The following is a 23,388-nucleotide window of genomic DNA, read 5'->3' as shown; positions in this document are numbered from 1 at the left end:
TTACTTCAAACCAGTGGCCACAAAAACCCTGCTATCTGCAAGACAAATACTGCAAGCCTTGGGCTTCATGGCATCCTGCATTCTTCTAATTCCATATGCAAGCCTGCATATGAGGAAACTACAGTGGTACTTAAAAAGTCTATGGAGTCAACATTGTCACAGCCTGGAAACAATGATTCCTATCATACCTTGCCTACGGCTGGAGTTCCAATGGTGGGCAGAGGCCTGCCACCAAAACAAGGGACTGCCATTCACACTTCCCCCTGCCACCCAAACCCTAACTACAGATGCATCAGACTATGCATGGGGAGATCACCTGGCAAGGAAGTTCATTCAGGGCAAATGGAACCCAAATCAAATGCACCTACATATCAATCAAAAAGAAATGTTAGCTGTAGAGAATGCTCTGACAGCCTTCAAGGACTACATTCTTCCAGGACAACTAATGGTAAAGATGGACAACACCACGGTTAGGTGGTACATAAACAAGCAGGGGGTACACATTCCTACCCCCTCTGCAGACTAGCCATGGCATTGTGGAACACGGCCTTGAGCTACCAAGTGCATCTACAAGCTCAATTCCTGCCAGGAAAATTGAATACACTGGCAGATGGACTAAGCAGAAATCTCATGGACCCACATGAGTGGAAACTGGAGCCATGGATTTTCAACATGCTGACAAGCAAATGGGGGAGGCCAGACATAGATCTATTTGCCTCCCCCCAGAACTACCAGTTGGACAAATTTTGCACAAGGACTCCCCACAAAAAAGCCTGGAAAATGTATGATCTGCCCTTCAGCTGGAAAAACCTATCAGTCTACGCCTTTCCCCCTCTGCCTCTACTCTGCAAAGTTCTGCTAAAAGTCAAACAGGACAAGCCAAGAATGATTTTGATTGCTCCAGATTGACCACGCCAACACTGGTACCTGCTCCTGCCCAGTGTGTCACAAATATCTCCATGGCACCTGCCTCAGACACCTTCCTTGCAGTCTTAGCAGGAGATCCAAATTCTGCACCATCAGCTTCCAACATTGAACCTTGCAGCTTGGCTAATCCCTTAAATTCACCCTTAACATCTCTCAGCAAACCTGTGATGGATGTCATCTTGGAGGTGAGAAGACCTAGTAATAGAAAATCTTATGCTGACAAATGGAAAAGATTCTGTGCCTGGAACCAATCTTTAGGGATGAGCACAGCAGCACCCAATTTACATCAGATTTTGCAATACTTAACTGAGATGCTTCATAAAGGCCTGTCTTTTTCCTCTATTAAAATCCACGCTTCAGCTATTTCAGCTCATTATAACACAGAACCACCCCTCTTTTCTCATCCCCTGCTCAAGCAGTATCTCAGAGGGCCAAAGAACTTGAGACCACCCAAGAGAGCACCTACTCCTGCCTGGGACCTTAACTTTGTTTTGGAGAAACTCACTCTACCTCCTTTCGAGCCAGCTGCTACTGCAGACTTAAAATTTATTTCTTGGAAAACAGCCTTCCTTTTAGCAATCACTTCAGCTCGAAGGATATCTGAATTACAGGCACTTATGGCACTGGAGCCTTTCATCATCTTTCATGCGGACAGGGTATCTCTGAGGACCAATCCATCCTTCATGCCCAAGGTGGTATACACTGTGGCTCTTAATCAGTCCATTCATTTACCAACCTTCTTTCCCAATCCACAGAACAAAGGGGAACGGATTCTGCATTCCTTGGATGTGCACAGACAACTTAGATTCTACTTGGACAGAACTAAATTTAGAAGAAAATCTGAGCAATTTCTAGTAGCATTTGCTGCTGGGGCAGAGGGGAAGGCTATTTCAAAACAAACCATTTCTAAATAGATAAGCCATTGCATTCATTTCTGCTATACGCACCATGGAAAACCTATCCCCCAGGGGATCAGATTTCACTCCACCATGGCTGCATCTACTTCTGCAGCCTTTCTCAAAGATGTTCCTACCAGGGATGTTCTAGAAGCTGCTACCTGGAGTTCTGCACATACTTTCACCAAGCATTATCATTTACCAATTTTCTCTAAATCTAGAGCTGGCTTTGCCACTGCTGTCTTGCAAGGCCTTAAAGCTGGTACTAATGCTGTATAAATTCCTCCTCCCAACAATAGCTTTGGGAATCTACCCAAATGTAATGACTGCAACAGTGAAACACGAAGAACATAGTACAGTTGTGTACACGTACCATAAATGTAGATGTTCAATTGTATTCACTGTTGCAGTCCTGGTTACCCTCCCGCCAACCCCCTGTTTTTCTCTGACTATACATCTACTTTCTTTTACTATGCTTAAAAGCCTTTTTGGTGTTATTTGATTTTGGTTGGAGGTATATTTTTGTGTTTTTAATTTTATTTGCTCCCCATTTGGGAGGCACCTGACATCTGGGGCAAGAAAAACTGATGTAATGGCGTTGGCTGCATATTTTATACCCCTGATGATCTGACGTCATGGAAGAAGGGACAGCAACCAACGCAGGACCCAAGACTTTGTTAATCAGGCCAACTGAGGGCAACCTGCCAGCAGATTAACCAAATGTAATGACTGCAACAGTGAATACACTCGAGCATCTACATTTGTGGTAAGTGTACACAGCTGTATTTTATTTTTATCTCCTCTCTAGTACTATGTTTCATCTCTGAGCACAGGCCTTTTGGAATCTGACTCTCATTGTAAACCTGTTTAATTATAGGTCTTACACATAGGTAAGTCTCTTACACTGAGTATAAGGATTTCAGAACCAGGGCAGGTGTGTACTGAGAGGAACTCTTTTGGAATCTGGCCCATAGTGTACATTTTGTCTAGTCCTCTCCTGACTGTTAATGCATTCATCCATCTTTTCTACACTCTAATACTCTTTTCTATCCTCTCTTCTTATTTACACACTGATTGTCCTACTAAATGTATGTTTTTCCACCTTAACCTGAACTGAGCATGCTACTTTATGCTCATCTCCTTTAATTTCCTCTTCACTACACATTTAGCTATGGAAAAAAAAAACATTTTGGAACAAAGATTCATAGTTAGGATGTCATAGCAAAAATAAAATGCTTATTATTCTTGTAGTAGGTGCTATCCATTATACTACTGAATAGAAATAATTCATTTGCAGGGTAGAAGCTGACTTAAATTCACAGCAAGGTGTGACACTCCCCCCAACAATAAAGGCAAAAGTATTGCAAAGCAGTGTTTAAAATCAGCTGCAGTTTACCCCCTTTGGCCTCTTTACTGATCTAGCTGCTTGAGCTAATTGTAGTAGGTGTTGTTTTTGTAATCTATTTCACAGAGTTCAGCTATTAAAAACTTGCTTTAACCAAGGCTGTAGCTACAGAGGATCTACATTGCTTATCCATATTCTTACTGCTGTAGTTTCCACCAAGTGGACTGCATTACATCATTTCAGTTGTGCTACTTCCACTTCGCAGAGTTAGCATTATTCTAGTGTACAATGGTATACCTTCACTTTCTGTTTCTTTATTTAACAACCACAACAAAACTCTGCTTCGGATAATTTGATTACCTTTGTTGGCCCAGGTGTATAGAATCATAGGTTTTGAGACTGCCCAATCTGATTATTTCCAACTGAAGTGGGGGTGTGGCCCACTTTGCTACCCTCACACACCAAATTCTCCAGCCACCCCCCCCCCAACAGATCCACACATTTATTCCTACTGCCTTCTTCCAACTTTTTAATTATATTACTAGCAATTTTAAAGAGTCAATAACATATCAGGAAAATTTCCAACCAGTCATCTATCTCTTAAAAATTGTGACAATACTATTCACAATCTCTTCCCCACTCAGTCACTCAATGTCTGCTGCATTAGTGCAGCATCTACCATAGTACTTCTAACATTCTCTTACTCACTCAAACACTAAATGACTACTTAGTAAATATCCACCCTTCCTTCCCTTTGCCCTTCTGCCATCTTTAATATTCATCTTTCCATACACCCACACAGTACTTTTTTGCCTTTTACTTTCTCTATCTGTATTTTAATTCCCATCAATTTCCATTCATTCTTTTTTCCTCATATTTCCATTCATTCTTTTTCCCCATAAGCTCTTCAATCCCTGAGCATCTACAACATCTCACCCCATGCCCACCCATCACTACAACATATGCCACCTGATTACTTTTTTACTTCCCTCCTTCTCATCGTCACTCAAACAGTCATCAGTTTTACCTATACATTTAGCTTCCTAACATACATAAACAGTCCTACACTTACTCTGATTTATTTCCTTTATTCCACAAATTGCCAACAACTTGCACATCAAATAATTCTGACTTTTGACACACTCATTACTACCTATCAAACACTAAATCAAACCACCAAAATGCTTATATCAATTATTTTACATCTAGCCAATACTTCTCTTTCAGGGTGATATTGAACAAATCCTTGGACCACAGTCACTCGTCTGTTACATTATCAATGCCCAAAGTATTGCAAACAAAATAGACCAAATTGATGCAACTATTAGTCTACATAACACAGACCCCTTTGCAATTACTGAGACTTGACCGAAACTCGATAATCCTTCTCTGCATCACCTTCTTCCTGGGTACAGCTACTTTCTTGGTTGTAGATCTGACAACACAAACGGAGGTGGTATTTTCCTATATAAATTACAAATGAAGCTAGCAGCTTGTTAGTTAAGACTCAAACACCGCAAAATCACAGGCAAACTGCCCCCTACCAGAACTTTTACTACATAACACTATTAATATCCAAATAGCTATTGTGTACTGCCACCTCCTTCTCCTCTAGAGAAATTCAAAGATGCCATTCAAGCAATTTTACACAATATAAACGATAGCAAAATATAATGATTCTTGGGGAGTTTAACCTTAATATGCTGGAAGCCATTAATTTACAACTAAATGGCTTTCTCACAGAACAACAGGCAGAAGTATTCAAAGGTTCAACTAGGCCTAACCTTACAACCTCAAACCACTCCCTCATTGATCTCATCATCTCCAGTAATCTAAACTCGACTTCCAGTACTATAAATCACTCACATTCATGAAGTGATCACCGCTGAATAAGGTCTTCCATCCTTTTCCACCTCCGCGGACCAGTGCCATGCCAATTTCCTTCAGATCAAAATCTAATATTTATGTAACACAACTTGCAACTTGGCTCATTTCCCTCAGCTGGACACTAATTCTAAGCAATACTGAACCAAACAAAGCCACTAAAATCCTCACAAAAATCCTCACTTCCTTATAAGACCTTTATTTTCCCTTAATTTTTAGAGTTTCCAATATTAGACCAAAAAGTAGGTAAGGAATGAATTAACATCTTTCCTCACACTCAGGGATGAGTCATGACATGTTTGGAGTCCAACTTCTCCACAGAAAATAGGGAATAGTTCATTAATGTAAGACAACTAGCTAAAAAGCCATTAGAAGACACAAAGGGCAGTGCATGATGTCTGCTCAAAACTTTCTAAGATACAGCAAAAATAAATTTTGCAAAGAATTCAGTAACCTTACTGGATCCAACATACCCCATTCAAATCACACTACATCCTCTTCTCTAATACCAGATGATTCCTAAAATACCTCAGTGACATCCTTAACTGTTCCAGATACCCTCACCTGGATACCTTGTGCACCCATTCTTAATATCTCCTCTATTCCATTTCAGACAGATCTTATCCAAAGATATCATACCACTACAGCAAGGAATACAACTGGATAGATGTCCAGGTATTGGCAGCCTCCATCCTTGGTTCATTTAGCACTGTCAAGACTACATTCTAAAACCTTTACAATACATCTTTATCCTCTGTCTCAATACAAATACCATGATAAATATCTGCAAAGCTGTCATAGTAAAGCTATTTCCCAAATGAAAACATCCCATACCCCTCTACACTTTTGCTCCATCTCTTTTCTTACAAGCTTGTTCAAGAATAACATTTCAAAATATCATCTCCCTCATAAACAACATGTGTTCTGGTCAAGTAGAAGCACTTCCACAGCCATATGGACCCTTATGGATGACATTCTCATGTCAGCTTTCAAGGACATCTGCATCCATTTTATTGGTTTCACTAGGGCCTTTCAATCTGATTAACCAATCCTCACTCATATATTCCACCTGAATGAACTAAGCATCAGTCTTAATGCCATTCCCTGGTTCCAAACCTATCTTACAGACAGACAGATAAATAAACTTTTCACAGTTAACTATAACTGCTATAATGCTCAGACTCCTTCTCTAATCAAAGGAGTTCCTCAAGGCTCTATTTTTACCCCTCTGCTATTGTGTGTGTGTGTGTGTGTGTGTGTGTGTGTGTGTGTGTGTGTGTGTGTGTGTGTGTGTGTGTGTGTGTGTGTGTGTTTGTATACATATATATATATATATATATGTATATATATATATATATATATATATATATATATATATATATATATATATCAAAAACTTCTACTGGATCTTCCTCACATTTTCTTCTTTTGCATGCTGATAACATGGCCTTCTACAGCTCTAACCACTCATTACCTAGAACACATGAGCTGTGGTCTGATTTCCACTTCCTCAGTGAATGGATCAACAATGGAAATTGTATTCTTGACACATCAAAAACAAATATAATGTTGTTCAGCACTCATCAGAAGATCAGTCAATTACCTAATACCATAATGATATATGATGATGATGATGACAACTCTCTATTGTAGTAAGTGTCCCTCCTTCATGTATCTTGGTTTCTGGGTAGATCCTTCACTCAATTTCATAATTTCTTTAGGAAAAACAGGAAGAACTGAACCCCCTTCTATTCCAAGTGCATAAAACATAACCAACCAGAGATACAATAGGAAAAGGAATCTGTGTTTCTCAACTTGAAACATGTCTCCCTCTTGTCTTAGCAACATTTGCTAAATAACTCCTGCAGCATTTTAATAAAAGAAAACAAAATTTGTAGATTCATTACATTGTTACCTCATCTTATGAGTTCTAGGAGCCTTCTGTGAAGACCTTTTAATGGCATCAGCATATGTATTTCTGTGGGTGCTGCATCTGTATGAAGAGAGGTGTAGTGATGTGATACTCACTGCCTAATGTAGAATGAGAGAAGGATGCCTTCACGATTGCTAGGTACTTCCACTTCTCACAAATGGAATATACTATGCTGACTGGGAGATCAAAGTCAGAGAGTACGAAGCAGTTCCTACATTTCCTCAGGATTCCAAGTGTCAGAAGTCTGGTAACAGAAGGGGGACTGGACTGCTCACCCTTGATTATGCCCAATGTATATGGTTGATACATTTAAGATGGGGCATTAAGGAAGAGACTGAGGTATAAGCCTTAAACAATGAGTCTTAGAAAGGGACTGAGACAGTGTAAAACAATGGGGGGTGGTTAAGGAAGTGAATGATAGTACTGTGGGTTTTTAACTAGAATCCAGTATAAGAACTGAGTCCCTATAGTTTCTCAATGTGCAGTCCAGCACAGACAGTTAAAGCTAAGCACAGATCAGAAAAAGTGATCTAAGCCTAATAGATTCAACAGTATATTTTCAGGACCTTTTTTACAGCATAATGACTTGTAGTAATAATTTTTACAAGCATAATATTGCTGTCGTTATCAGTGGAGTACTCTGCTATTTTTCCTCTTCTAGAACCATTAAAATAGGCTGCTATTGCATATATATATATATATATATATATATATATATATATATATATATATATATATATATATATATATATATATATATATATATATATATATACATATACATGTCCACACACACACACACACACACACACACACACACACACACACACACACACACACACACACACAATTATTTTTCATTTTAGTGTACAATCTATTAGTGATTTTAATGTCAGTTTATGTGTTATTGAAAATGAAATACATGAGAGCATTTCAGTTTTGTTTATTCTTTAGTCTTTGTTAACTGAGAAAATTAGACTATAGAGTCTGTCTTAAAAGGCTATAGAGGAGTTTTCCTCACTTCAGGTGACTAAGAGCTGTAGTGTATATGTTTTACTTGTCATAATATATTGATTATGAGACTCATCTATCCAAACTAGATAGTCCATACTCAACCCAGGCTGTAACATACTTTCATTCTGCCTCATCACACTCTGCATTCATTATTAATTCTCAGTCAGAGCAATGGTACCATGCTTAAATTACTGATATCTACTTGTAGCTTACAAATCAATTTGTTAAAATAGTGCATTACATTTTTTTCTTTAAGAAATATGTACACATTATGTTATGCTTCTACAGGTATTATGTGTAAGGTACTTAAGCAAAAAGTGAAAAAAAAATGAAAATGATCTTATTCCCTTCCAAGTTCTTTATAAATGGCTTGTTGTTTCCCCAAGAGTCAATTTCCACTTGCCTGATTATGCGCTACGTGTCCTCATGTGCTAACATAATTTTCAGACTATATCTCTCCAATGCAAAGCATTTACAAATTAGAACCAGAAAGTAAAATGAATTTAAAAAATGAGAGGAGTGCAGAAATAAGTTTGCACTCTTTGAACTGTAATACCTTTCCAGGTTAGATCGAAAAAGGATTCAGAAGTTACACCTGGTGAGATATGTTATATATGTTATGCTATTCTGATTCTCATTCAGTATATATAAAAGTGATAGTCCTGCTGTAAAACTTCCACAGGACATGTTTATGTTCCCACTATTTTTTTCGCAAAGGTCAGGCATTATTCTCACTTTCTTCACCATTTGTGTCTGTTTAGCTTGCAATGGCTTGACATAGTAACTGGGATTACTTTTAAAATGAAAAAAAAAAGAATTTCATGTTTTATCATTCTTAAGAATGCTGTATTCTTCTAACCTTTAAGTGTCTAACATATCAATGGTAATATGACTCCCCCAAATTATCAATAGAATTTATCAGGTTAATACACTGCCTGCGTATTACTCTATGTCAAAATGCTGACCATGGGAGTATCATGTGCAATCCAGTAAATCTTCATAGCTTTCACACGTGGTCTTGTTCAGAATTCCATATGAATCAAGCAGTGAAGTGATAGGAAGAGATATGTTACACTCACCCCGGGATTCATGAAGCTTGCGCCAGGCACAGGTGTAGCATAGGCATTCTAATGCCAAATATGGCCATCGAGCGATTCAAGTACAAGCTGATTCCACGTGCACTACCAGCATATGCCAGAGCTGCGCAGCTCTCAGTGCATGTATGCTCATCACCCCATGTGCAGTAGTGCAGCATGCAAATGAAGGTACATAGAGATTCATGAAGTGGTGCAGGCGTAGCATAAGCATACAGAAATATAAACCAAAAAACGCGGTTTACATTTTCCCAAACATAACATCGGAGCCATGAAAGCGGAACAAACTTACATATGATAATGTTAATATATGCCAGTTGCTGGATATATAGCCAATGGAGTAAAAATACATGCACAACACATAATAAATAACATTTACCGCCACGGCCACACTAACGCAAAGTAAACCCACAGTGCGGCGGTGCACAAACAGGATCATAATGAAAATATATTTAGATTTTATAAAACTGCAATGTAACACAAGTCATGAATTCCCCATAATAGTCAATGGCAGGCATGCTACACCACAACCATGTTTCAAGGGTTGCTAAGGGTCTGTGACAGTGTTCGGCGCGGTAACTAGGAATTAGTAATCAATGCCATGCAAATGAGGCAAGTAATACTGAATCGCAAATGCCTTACCGGTGTAAGGCTGTACCACACGCCATAGCAGTATAACACTGAGGAGTGGCCTGGATTTATACATGACATCAGGGGAGGGGTGTGCCACTGTAGCTGTAAGCACATTGGAGCATTGCTAATCCAGGTTGCCCATTGATAAGCAAAGCCGCAGGATAGAGGTGTGGATGTAGCCAGAGCTTTGCTTAGCTGAGAGCACACAATGTGACTGAAAGCGCATGTGTATGCAGATGACAACACGCTCAAAACCCGGTAAATAGCTGCATGCAATGCGCACCACAGCTGATACAGGAAGGTTACGGGAAGACAATAAGGAAATGCTGCAGCAGGGTAATTGGAGTACAACTGAGTAATTAACACCTAATAACTCACAGTGGGCCATTGACAGTAGCTAACAAGGCTGCTTGCAGCAACCTGCAGAACAGGAAAGGGGAGGTGCCGGATTGCAAAGAAAAGAAAATTGTCACAGCAGAACAAAGCAAACCTGCAGTAGATCGGCTACAGAACACATTTCGCAAAACAATCCTGGGTTGGGAAAGTACAAAACAAGAAAGCAGGCTTCTGGATGCATGCCTGACAATGGGAGGGGAATCGGTTTGAAAAATGAAGGCAAGGGCAAGAGATGATCCACGGCAGCCAAGTGTAATTCAACACCAAAGGCCCCACAATAGCAGTACCTGTGGTAAAACCCATAAGTAAGATACCCTGCAGCTCGGCTTGTACATACACACCCAATGACATCATCAGCTTCCAAAGCACAAATATATAAAGTGTGAAGGCACCTCACACACACTTGTGTATTCCCAAACACTTCAACATTGGTGTAAACAGACTGGGAACTTTTAAAATGTACATGTTGGGAGCTGCCATAGCTTTGATTCATCAGCATGTGTTGGAGACTGAAGGTGGTGTGGAGGATGATGCTGACAACCCTCTCAGGCCCTGGAGGAGGAGAAGAGTGTTCAGACACAGGGTAACCTACCAGGGGCTACATGATCTGGAGATAGTAGAGCATTACAGGGTGGACAAGGACATCATACAGCAAATTGTTGAGCTGTGCCGGCCACACCTCAGAGCCAGAAGTAACAGAGGGGAACCCATCCCAGTGGACACAGGTACCTTTCAAAGGCCAACTGGGGATATCATGGGTATCTCACAGGCATCAGCATCCAGGGTACTCCACCAGTTCCTGGATGCCATGTTACCACATGCCAATGAGCACATACACTTCCCCCGAATGAAGGAGGAGTTGGCCAGCAATATGCATCTCTTCCACCGTGTGGCAGACTACCCAGAGGTACTGGGTGCAATAGACTGCACGCATATACACATCAAGTCACCACCCGGTGAGCAGGGTAGGTGCTACATAAACCGCAAGGGATTTTCCCCCATCAACTGCCAGGTCATATGCAATGCCCAGGGCATTATCATGGATGTGTGTGCCGGCAGTCCTGGAAGCTATCATGACTCCCACATCTGACATGCCTCAGAGCTGTATCAGGTATTTGCCAGGGGGGACATTCCAAATGGCCACCTGGTGGGGGATGCTGGCTATGCACTGAAACCGTGGATGATGACACCCATCAGAAATGCACACACAGCCACACAAGAATGCCATAATGAGGCACACGCAGTAACCAGAATCATCATGGAGCGTGTGTTTGGGATGCTGAAATCACGGTTCCATTGCTTGGACATATCTGGTGGAGCCTTGCATTACTCTCCAGGAATGTGTGCCCACATCTTCATAGTATGTGCCATGTTACACAATATGATCCTGCGGAAATAGCTGCAGCAGGGACAGAATGGTGAAGGCCCCCACAGCCCACCACCATTGCCAAGGGACCCACAGGCTCAGGGGAGCTCAGACCATGAACACCCTGTGCTATCCCCGATAGGCAGACGGAGGTGTGCCCAGTATGCCCATGCCTTGGCAAAATGAGAATGTATAGCACACACACTGACAGTGTAGGGACTCATGGACTGACACCCTTCTCCACCTGCACACACAGAAAACATGGATGGCACACACACATGACCACCTGTAAATTGTCATGTATAGGTGGTCTACTGTGTGCATCCTACATAGGCAGCCCTCAACTATTGTACACACAACCATCATTGTCACAAGGTAAGTCAATAACTGAACAGTATATTAAGCTATCAGCATGTGTCCATACTGTATGTACAGGTTCATAGATACATGGGTAGGTAGATGGCCAACCGCTGAGGCCACTCATAAGTATAGGCAAAACGTGTCTGCTGTTGCCACCCCATCGATCAACTAACTGTCCCTCTGTGGAGAAGAGCCACTTGTGGGATCCCAGGGGGTGTAGCTACCGTTCACCACCCACTCTGCAAGGACTCCCCAGAGTGTTATTGAGGGGTTTTGTATAATGTAATCAGGGATGTCTTTCCAAATAATGGGGAGTATCCCTGACAGAAATTTTCACAGATGTGCACATGTTACATAGTATACTTTAAACACAGCTCATATATAGGTAGTTCTCCACAGAATAATAAAATGTGGAATACACAACCGCTGAAATGTGCTTTCATCACCCTTGCACTACCAGTGCCTGCTCTGAGAGGTAAGATATCACTGCCAGGATTAGAACACGCAACCATATACACATTCATCACAATAACATACCACTAAGCTACCTGAGATGTACCAATGGCAGGCATTTATACTGACAGGTTAAAACACAAAAGGTAGGAATGTGTTGAAATAGGACAAACTGGCATGCACACAATGAAAGGTGTATTTATATATATATATATATATATATATATATATATATATATATATATATATATATCATATACATATATACACAATTTTATATATATATATATATAGAGAGAGAGAGATCTATATATGGGGATATACATATATATATGTAGATATATAGATAGGTTAATAACATCTACATAACCATGGAGGTACATATAAATGGGATTTCTACCACATTCTGACTGCTTTACATACCGACGCACATAATCTCGAGGCTTAAGGTCCGAAAGAAGACAGTACCAAAACACCAGATGCATGAGGTGTAATCTCACGATGTTAATGGACAGTTAGTCAGTGCTTCTGGTGTTGTGGTTTGGGTAGGTTACTGTGTGTATGTGTGTGTTCTGTGTGTGGTGTGTGTTGTTGGGGGACTGTAATGTGTGGTTGTGGGTTAGCTTTGTGCATATGTTTGCGCGACCTAGGATGTAGAATATTAAAGTAGTGGGTGGTGTGTGGGGCGCAGACACCTACATGGGGTGTGTAGGGAGACTTGTCCACCTGCTCATATGTAGTGTAGGATGGTTTGTTTGGATGTGTTGGGTAGCAGTGTGTCTGTGCGTGCATGTGTGTGTTCCATGTTCGTGTTACCTTTGCGAGTTTCTGTCGATGGTGGTAATGTGGGGTATGGGAGTCTGTTCCCAGGACTGTGTGTGTCAGAACACTGTGGTTTCAGAATTCCATAGGTCTCCCGTATACAGCGGTTGAAGTGTTCACATATGTGTGTAACATAGACCATAGCGATCACACATTCTGCCACTACCAACCTTTATGAAAAAAGGATATGGAGAGTATATGCCTATACACCATTACAAATATGTGCTATGGACATGAGCCAATGATAGTGTTACCACCTATTCCACTTTGTGAGGGACACTCCCTCTTTGGGCGGTTGTTTCCTGATCAAATATATTAAACGTGGCAAATGTCCTGGGATTGTAGAACATAATTATGTCCCATATGTACTGTAATAGTTGCACACAATAGTTATTTCTGTATCTAAAGTACCTACATGGTACAGGAAACAGGATAAGCTACTAAACTGCTACCCCAGACTCTGGAATAGATTGCCCATACATGTCAAGCAGAGTGCCTCTTTGGTCCTCTTCAAAAGGAACCTTGACGATTGGATGGGAGAAAGGAAATTCACCCCGGGGATCATGTCAGTCGCCCTGCTAAACAGGGGTCTAGGTTAGTAAATAGTGTGGGAAAAAATAGCCAGGGAATTGTTCTGGCTAGGCTTGTATAGGCCCTAGGGCTGATAGCCTAGTACCAACCTATGAACCTATGAATAAGCTTATAATTAGGCAAGAAAGGAAAGTTCTAGCCCTTGTACTGACCATGGGTTTGTGTTGGCCTGTAAAATCAGATGTGTGTCCCGAAAAGGACCCACTATGGACATAAGAAAAGGTGGCAACCCTATCCAAACAGGGTCAGTCACCAACACAACTATGATGACTGCAAGTACTTATGACAGAAATACACAGCTATCATGTAGTAACACTTTATTATATTCAGATATATTACCAAAGGGATTCAAGGACTAACATCACCTGCATGCTATACAGGAACCACATAACAGTGCCTCAATGAATCAGCCTGCAAATACCATTGTAGTAGTCCACAAAAGGATAGGTGTTCAAATAAGGAAGGAACCCTCATGCACATAGCGATTATGTATAAAAGCAGTTCCTACACACCTGCATTTGCTATGTACACCCACCATCACCCCCACACCCAAACATATTACAATACAAACTGTAATAACATCACAAATCATTCACACACTGTACGACATCTGCAGACGCCTTAACATACCTTGTCAGAGACACACTAACATGGCCCTAAGTGAAATAGCGGCTGTTATACAATGGAACAGCTGCTGATGTAATAGGGTTTGTTTGCACTAATCTTGTTTCAGAGAGTTGTGCGTGCACCGGGATATGTTAGCAATTAGTGAGTAACAGCTGAGTATGCTACACTTGTACACCAAATCAAACAGTTCATGCATAGCGATACGGCCTTGAGCTGGCCAAACATCCTTGCCAGACTTAAATATCTGCAGAAGTATCAGGTACAAATAAACCCTGTATAAGTAGCATTGTTCCGAAATATAACAGCTGTACTGACATCTGGACAGAGGAAGGAGGACAAGGAGACCTGGTGGTGGAATGAGGAAGTACAGGAGAGTATACAGAGGAAGAGGCTGGTGAAGAAGAAGTGGGATTGTCAAAGAGATGAAGAAAGTAGACATGAGTATAAGGAGATGAGGCACATGGCAAAGAGAGAGGTGGTGAAGGCTAAGGATAAGGCATATGGAGAGTTGTATGAGAGACTGGACACTAAAGAGGGAGAAAAGGACCTGCACCGATTAGCTAGACAAAGGGACAGAGCTGGGAAAGATGTGCAGCAAGTAAGGGTGATAAAGGATAGTGAGGGAAAGGCACTCACAAGAGAGGAGAGTGTGTTGAGTAGATGGAAAGAGTATTTTGAGAGGCTGATGAATGAAGAGAATGAGAGAGAGAGAAGGTTGGATGATGTGGGGATAGTGAATCAGGAAGTGAAACAGATTAGCAAGGAGGAAGTAAGGGCAGCTATGAAGAGGATGAAGAATGAAAAGGCTGTTGGCCCAGATGACATACCAATGGAAACATGGAGGTGCTTAGGATAAATGGCAGTGGAATTTCTAACTAGATTGTTTAATGAAATTTTGGAAAGTCAGAGGATGCCTGGAGAAAAAGTGTTTTGGTACCTATCTTTAAGAATAAGGGTGATGTGCAGAGCTGCAGTAACTACAGAGGGATAAAACTGATCAGTCACAGCTTGAAGTTATGGGAAAGAGTAGTAGAAACTAGGTTAAGAAGGGAGGTGATGATTAATGATCAGCAGTATGGTTTCATGCCAGGAAAGAGCACTACAGATGCAATGTTTGCTCTGAGAGTTTTATTGGAGAAATACAGAGAAGGTCAGAAGGAGTTGCATTGTGTCTTTGTAGACTTGGAGAAAGCATATGACAGGGTGACTAGAGAAAAGTTGTGGTATTGTATGAGGAAGTCGGGAGTGGCAGAGAAGTATGTAAGAGTGGTACAGGATATGTACGAGGGTAGTGTGACAGTGGTGAGGACTGCAGTGGGAGTGACAGATCCATTTAAGGTGGAGGTGGGATTACATCAAGGATCAGCTCTGAGTCCTTTCTTATTTGCAGTGGTGAAGGACAGGTTGACAGATGAGATCAGACAGGAGGCCCCGTGGACTATGATGTTTGCAGATGACATTGTGATCTGTAGTGAGAGTAGGAATCAGGTTGAGGAGACTCTGGAGAGGTAGAGATATGCTCTAGAGAGCAGAGGAATGAAGGTCAGCAGGGCTATGACAGAATATATTTGTGTAAATGAGAGGGAGGGTAGAGGAACGGTGAGGATGCAGGGAGTAGAGTTGGTAAAGGTGGACGAGTTTAAGTACTTGGGATCAGCAGTTCAGAGAATGGTGAATGTGGAAGAGAGGTGAAGAAGAGAGTACAGGCAGGGTGGAATGGGTGGAGAAGAGTGTCAGGAGTGATTTGTGACAGACGGGTACCAGTAAGAGTGAAAGGGAAGGTCTACAAGAGGGTAGTGAGACCAGCTATGTTATATGGGTTGGAGACAGTGACATTGACAAAAAGGCAGGAGTCAGCACTGGATGTGGCAGAGTTAAAGATGTTAAGATTTGCACTCGGTGTGACTAGGATGGATAGGATTAGGAATCAGTATATTAGAGGGTCAGCTCATGTTGGACAGTTTGGAGACAAAGCAAGAGAGACGAGATTGCGTTGGTTTGGACATGTACTGAGGAGGGATGATGGGTATATTGGGAAAAAGATGCTAAGGATGGAGCTGCCAGGTAAGAGGAAAAGAGGAAGGCCTAAGATAAGGTTTATGGATGTGGTGAGAGAGGACATGCAGGCGGTTGGTGTGACAGATCAAGATGCAGAGGATAGGAAGAAATGGAAAGAGATGATCCGCTGTGGCGACCCCTAACGGGAAAAGCTGAAAGAGGGTGATGATGACTCACATGTAGAACTAAATTGTCTAGCCATTACAAACAGTCCACGGGAGTCATGAAGCTAATATATCTCTGTGTGTTTCCATATAGCTGTTGAAATATATCGCAGTAACACATCTAGGCCATCTCCCTCGAAAGTAAGGCAAACGGACAACCCCTAAAAGGAGTACTCGCTTATACACCCCTGTTGCCATGGTATCGGCTAATGGAGTAGCTGCACAGCTGATGTGCATCCGATTAACTACTTTGGAACAGCAATTGGTGGACAAGATACCACGTTACCAATATGTAACTAGAAAAGGATGTGTCATCACACATTCAAACCATCCGTATATTCCAGCGGAACATTACAAATAGCATTGAAACTGAAAAGGATTGAATCAACTGTTAATGATACGTCGGGTTACTAAAAAGGTATGTAGAACAGTCAGTATGTCTGTGTATGTAGTACTATTCTGTAGTATTTAAAGTGCATGCAATCCATATAGTGGAAACAGTTATCTTGTAGTGATGTATTGTTGGGCATAGTCACGCTTGTGTACTGCTGTAGGTCACAAGGCAAGCACCGCATACACCACAAGGGATGCTATATAAGGGCGTTGAACAGAAATACTCCTCACCAGCTGACGTCGGTGGCAGGGTTGGTCCAACAAGTATGTGCTATAACAGGGGATAGTATATGTTGATATATTGTAACTGTAGCCATATGTATGGGTGTAATACGGGAAATAACATGTGGAAGGTTGGACCACTGTGCAAGTATGTTTTGCATTGTGGGATATTGTGCCAATAACTGTGTAATGTATAGTATTGTAGGCAGATATGTATTACAAGCTACATAACATTACTGTAATGGTAGGCAAACATTACTTATGTCAATCGGCAATTACAATACACAATAGCAGGATACATATGTCTTTTAGTGAGCCGACAGTTTATCAGCATGATAGCAAAGTAAAATGGAAGAGCTATTTAACTATCCATGCACATAAGACATGTAATATGTGCAAAGGTAGATACTAGGCTTTCTTACCAAGGGTATCTATAAGCCTAGCTAGCATGAGTTGGCTTTCTCCACCCCCATAGGTTGGTTCCCTGTGCCACTGAATGGAAGAGCCAATAGTTCCATGTGCCTCTGTCCAACCAAGCCACTGTAGTGATCCCCGTGTACAGGTCTGTCTCCCATCCACACGGCAACGTTTCCCTTGAAGAGTACTCATGAGGAGCCCTGCCTGATTTACATTGGAATCACATTCCAAAGCATAGGGAGTGTCCGGGTCAGGAATCTATCCATTCAGCATGTCCTACTCATCGTTGTGGTTAGGTGTATATCCCTTGAGCATGTGGCTCTCAGAGGCTTCTGTTTAGGTGGAGCATATCCAGCAATACAGGGTTGGACATGGACCTTGTATGTCAAGCAGAGATCACCTGTGAGTATGCGGTATGCAACTGAGTACAGCTGGAGTTTCGTAGGTTGGGCTGCATAGGTCATTTGTTTGAGGTCAGTAATCCTATTGGTGTGGTACTGGTGTGGTTTTCCCAGCTGTTGCAATTGTCTTGTAAGGTATATCCCAATGGGGTGTTGTATCCTTTAATGGGTCTGATATGACATGTGTAGAGTCACAATGGCCCCTCTGATCTGGATGCGAACCCATTAGAGATTAGGGGGGGCCATATAGAAGGATATTCTAACCACCTTGTCATTATGGGTATTGAAGGAGACATTGCTATCTTCTGGTGTTTCCAGATCCTGTAATACCTTCTTTGTATATAGGGGACTAGGACCTATGTGGTAGTCCACGGGTAATTAGTTATATCCAAAGGGGATAACTATGCACTTTTAGGCATTCAGCTTGACGCCATAATATTAACACCAGGTATCCATCTCAGTGCGATCCTTCCAGAGGGTGTTTGTAACAGCTGGGGAAACAATTACATCCCCTAGTTTACAGTCGTCTGCAAACCTTTTCAGCTAAAGCCCTCCTGTGCCTGTCTGTACATCAGAGAAGTATATACCAAACATGAGGGGTCCTAGGACTGAGCCCTGGGGGATGGCAGTTGTAACTGGTATACAGTCGGACCTAGGGTATACAACTCCTACTGTGTGTGGTCTGTCCGTGAGCCACTTTGCAAACCATCACATGATGTATGGGTTAATGTTAAGGCATATGGGTATGTTGATAATACCAGAAGGAGGAATGGTGCTGAAAGCCTATGAGAGATCTAGGTAGGCTGTGTGGACCTCCTTACCCTCATCTAATGCCTTGGTAACTGTCGCTAAGAAGCCCACCAGGTTTAGCAAGCATGGTCCGGCCTTAACAATGCCAAACAGGGAGGAGTCAAAGGTTGTGAGGTACCCAATGTCTCTGACAGTGATCCATGATGTGCACCATAGCATTGCAGACCAGGCTAATCAGGCCTATAGGGAAATAGGTCCCATGGTCTGTTGTGGTGCCACCTTTGTGGAGTGTGATAACTGTTGCTGTGTGCCATTCACGGGGCACTATGCCCGATGTGAGGCTATAATTGAACATGGTGCGTAGGTGAGGAGACAGTACGATCCGAAGTTCATATAAAATGCAGCCTGGGATGTTGTCCAGTCCCATGGATGCTGTGATATTGCCTTCAGAGTGTGCAGCTTTGAGAAGGATCTGCCATGATGTTGCCAATATCCATTGTTTCTGTAATGTTCATGCCTTTGTGCTGTAACTAGGAGCAGATCTGGTTGTTGACATCAAGCCTCTGTGATTGTTGTTGGTATTAGTTGTGTTAAAGTTTTTGTAGCTAGCTTTGGAGGATCGTATAAGGGATCTCACCTTCTTACTGAGGCTGGCCAGGGATCTGCTCCACGCATGGTATTGTACTCTCGTTTGCAACAGTGTCTTCCTCCTGTAGTACAATATGTTTATGGCAGGGGACCACCAGATTGGTTTAGTTAATTATGAGTATAGCATCCTGGTTCTGTTTGTGATAGCACAAGCCATGCACTCCTGTAAGTGTTTATAGAGTGCATTTGTGTAGGATTCAGCAGTTGTAACAGTACTGTCCATCTGCATGGGTGTCATGACATCTACCACGTCTGCCTTAAGAAGCATGTAGTTGGCCTAGTAGACATATTAAACTGTGGTTCGCTTAATGGGGGGTAGGTGCAGGATGTGGATATCAACAGTGTTCAGCACATAGTCTGATCAGACCAACGAGGACTTGGCTTCACGTGTGGAGCACCAGTCACTCATGTTGGTATTGACTAGGTATAGGATATTGTTGCCCCTGGTCGGTGTGTGGATATGTTGAGTCAAGGCATCGGTGTTTATGAATTCCAGAAACCATTGAGCTAATGTGTTGGTACACGAGTAGTTTTCCCAGTTAATGGTGGGGTAGATACAGTGAGGCTTATGTGATGAGTGTAGTGTTGTGCGACTGTGTACCTTCTCCACATGACAGTCAGTGTCAGGCTTGGTTGGAGAGACCTTTACCTCCAGTTTGGCTAGATGAGTGCATCTCTCACAGGTTGTAGTGTTATGTGGTAGGCAGAGATGCTTGTCTGTGTGCATGAAGCAATGTGTACATTGCCTCAAGATGTCCAGATTCATCAGATAGACAGGTGAGAACACTGGCAGTTGACTATTGGACATGCCTGAATATAGAACTACATTCACCTTGATAAGTGAGGAAAGTGAGTACAGCAGCTACATTACTCTACACAAGTGATTAAATTATGTACAAAACCTGTTCACCCGTACCTGTAGGTAATGTGAAAGATTGAGTGCTATAGTAATCATTAGCTTAAGTACTGTTTACAAGTCCTGAACAAGTGCTTAGCATGAAAAAGCAATCCAGATAGGGTCTTGGATAATATAAAAACACGGCCCCATCCCCCTAACAGGTACACAAGCATATATCCATGTACACCACGGGGCCACTGTACCCACAACTATGCAGGTACAAGCTGCAGTCAGTCTGCATGGGACCTGCCCACATCACAGGTTGCATCATACACATATGGCAAAACAAGATGCTCTCCACATATACATCATGTAAAACATAGCTCCATGTCAGGTTGTGTATACACTGAATGGTGCACACCAACAGGTATCACAACCCAACAAAGGGGGAGACACTACTGATAAAGGGAAGTACTGCACTACTACCCTGCTGAGTCTGGTCTGGAAGGCCATGAACCTTGATCACTTAAGTGATGTCAGCAGTACAGATGTAGATGACAGTATGGTTGATGTCATACTGCATATCATAACCTTGCCAGGTCATAGGACATCATCACCCATGCTGTGCACCACCTACACTTGGCATACTGCATGTACATTCCTATGTCACAGGAGTGTTTAGCAACAGGACTGCTGGCAGAAACAACACTACAGAAGGTGTCTGAATAATATGTGATCATCACACCAGTGGCAGCTACAGTATGTCAGGGTTAATGAATTCTATTCCCCCTCATTGTAGTCCTTACCTCACAGACAAACAGAAGGCACCTGCCTATTGAAGTATGCAAATGACTATGACCTAGGAGCAATAGCTGACTCACATTGTCACCCCTATGTTAATAACCCTGTACCCATGAACTACCACCTAGGCAGCGGTCATCATAATGGACACTTGTGTGTGAGGGATGCAGCTGGGCAGTTGTCTTTCCTGTGATAACTACGTCACCACACTCGTCAGGGAGTCATATGTGGCAACCCTATTAATAATAGGGTGCCATTCATGAATATAGAGATCATTGTCATGCCATACAGACCACTCAAGTGACCCATATCAGATCACATATTTCCTTTAAGGGGTATTGGCCATGTGCAGATGGCCTACACCAGCCTTCCCATTCCCCATCTCCACTATGTAGGATGATGCATACCCTGAATAAATCCATGTCCAACCCAGTGATGTCGGACATGCTACACATACTCACCCTGATCTCGAACACCTACTTCATAGACATCCACCAACCACATGCTGGACAGATCCTTGTCCCATACACTTGACATAGTCCTGCCATACTATGCATTCCTGTCCATCAAAGCTGCACATCGCTCCCCTCTCAGACATGGTGTGACGACCGCATGGCAACGCATGGTATATGTATCATTAAACTTGTGGATCAGTAATGTGTCAATGCCCCACCTGGACCCACAGACCCACGTGTCGGCTACTGCCAGGTAACCTTTCATCCTAGATGCATACATGGCCCATGGCATATAGCCCACTAGTTGACTTTGACTGTGCATGCCATAGTTGATATCCATCCCTGCAAATAGCAAATGGCTAGCCAGTGTCCCATGTGTATCACATGTGCAACACAGGTGATACATGGCAGGATGTTGAATCGCTGTACAGTGCCGTGTAGATGTATATGGCAGAACACATACATGTAAAACCTTATGTGAGCATGTCTGCAGGGTCACAGGTCATGTCTGTTAAGGCAGTGTAAGTCCTTATATGTGACATTTACACTGCATCAAGGTCAACTGCATTAATGTGGACACATCCAGCCATGTGCTGATAGGTAGGAACACCAGTACAGGCAAACAGACATGCCAACATCAAGACAGCAACCACATGGAGTATGTGCAATGTAATCGGGTGACACACATGCACATATATGGTGATAATATCCACTCAACATTGAGTGTCACATGTGTGTGACACAAACAATGTAGGTTTGCAAATACAACTATTTAAACTGAAGTGATACACATGTATGTTCAGCTGTAGCTTTGTATGTCTCTGAGGTACTGTGACCTGTCTCCATTATTATGTCTTGCAGGTATGCCACGTGCAAGACTTCCCCCTTTTACACGCTTGGAGGATGAGGCCCTCATCCCACACCTTGTCAATAATCATGACATTCTGTTCAGCCATGTGCCACAGGATGCACAGCAGCGGGATGCCCTGTGGATGGAACTTCTCAGGAGGGTTAATGATGTGGGTGGCAACAACCGCACATACCAGCAGGTGCGCCGACACTGTACAGACCTCATTAGACAGGCAAAGCAGCATGCAAATGCAATCACCAGGGAACAAGGTGCAACAGGTGATGGACCACAAACCCAGCCCCCGCTCACATGTACCGAGGAGCTACTGGCCAACCTGGGGACACCTGCAGAACCACATCCATAAGCCTTAGCCAATATTGTGGAGGTGGATGTCTCTCAACCAGTGAGCCTGGAGTTGCCTGGTAAGTCAGTACTGCACCTATAACAACTATATTCCATATAGCTGCATGTGTCACTGTACAATATGTAATGTAACATCATATGCAAGGCATGTATACACACATGCTGTGTACTATAGTATGCTACTCTGTGTATGCACACATGTGCATACACCATAGTATAGTCTAATGTACTAGTGTATGTGTTATGCACATTGCTCCCTGTAGCCTTTATACAGGGGTGGATTATGCTCATACTGTTGTGTTACTCCTATTTAGGTACCTCTGGTGTTCCGCGGTGACAGCAGCCCATTGCAGGTGGGAGTTTTATTATTTATCAGGACCCGTACTGCACAAGTCTATCAGCCATGTGGCCATTCACAACATGTACACATAATGTATGGTCCTGTCACAATATACAGGTTGGACTTGCAATGCATCACAATGACTATCCATGTGCCACACTTGCAAACTCTGTGAATCATCTCACTGCCATGAATCCTCACAAACTTTATTGCCAGATGTGTTGACAGCTGTGCATACAATGGTGGAGGTGCTGTTCACTTTAGGAACATACAACAGATCTGATCTACACATGTGGTGAATACAAACAGTACTACACAGTGGGCTGGAGTATGGCCAGCACACAGGT

The sequence above is a fragment of the Protopterus annectens genome, chromosome 8.part0, assembly GCF_019279795.1.
Source record: "Protopterus annectens isolate FY-2018-M chromosome 8.part0, PAN1.0, whole genome shotgun sequence".
NCBI lineage: Eukaryota > Metazoa > Chordata > Ceratodontiformes > Protopteridae > Protopterus > Protopterus annectens.
This window is presented reverse-complemented; position numbering follows the sequence as displayed.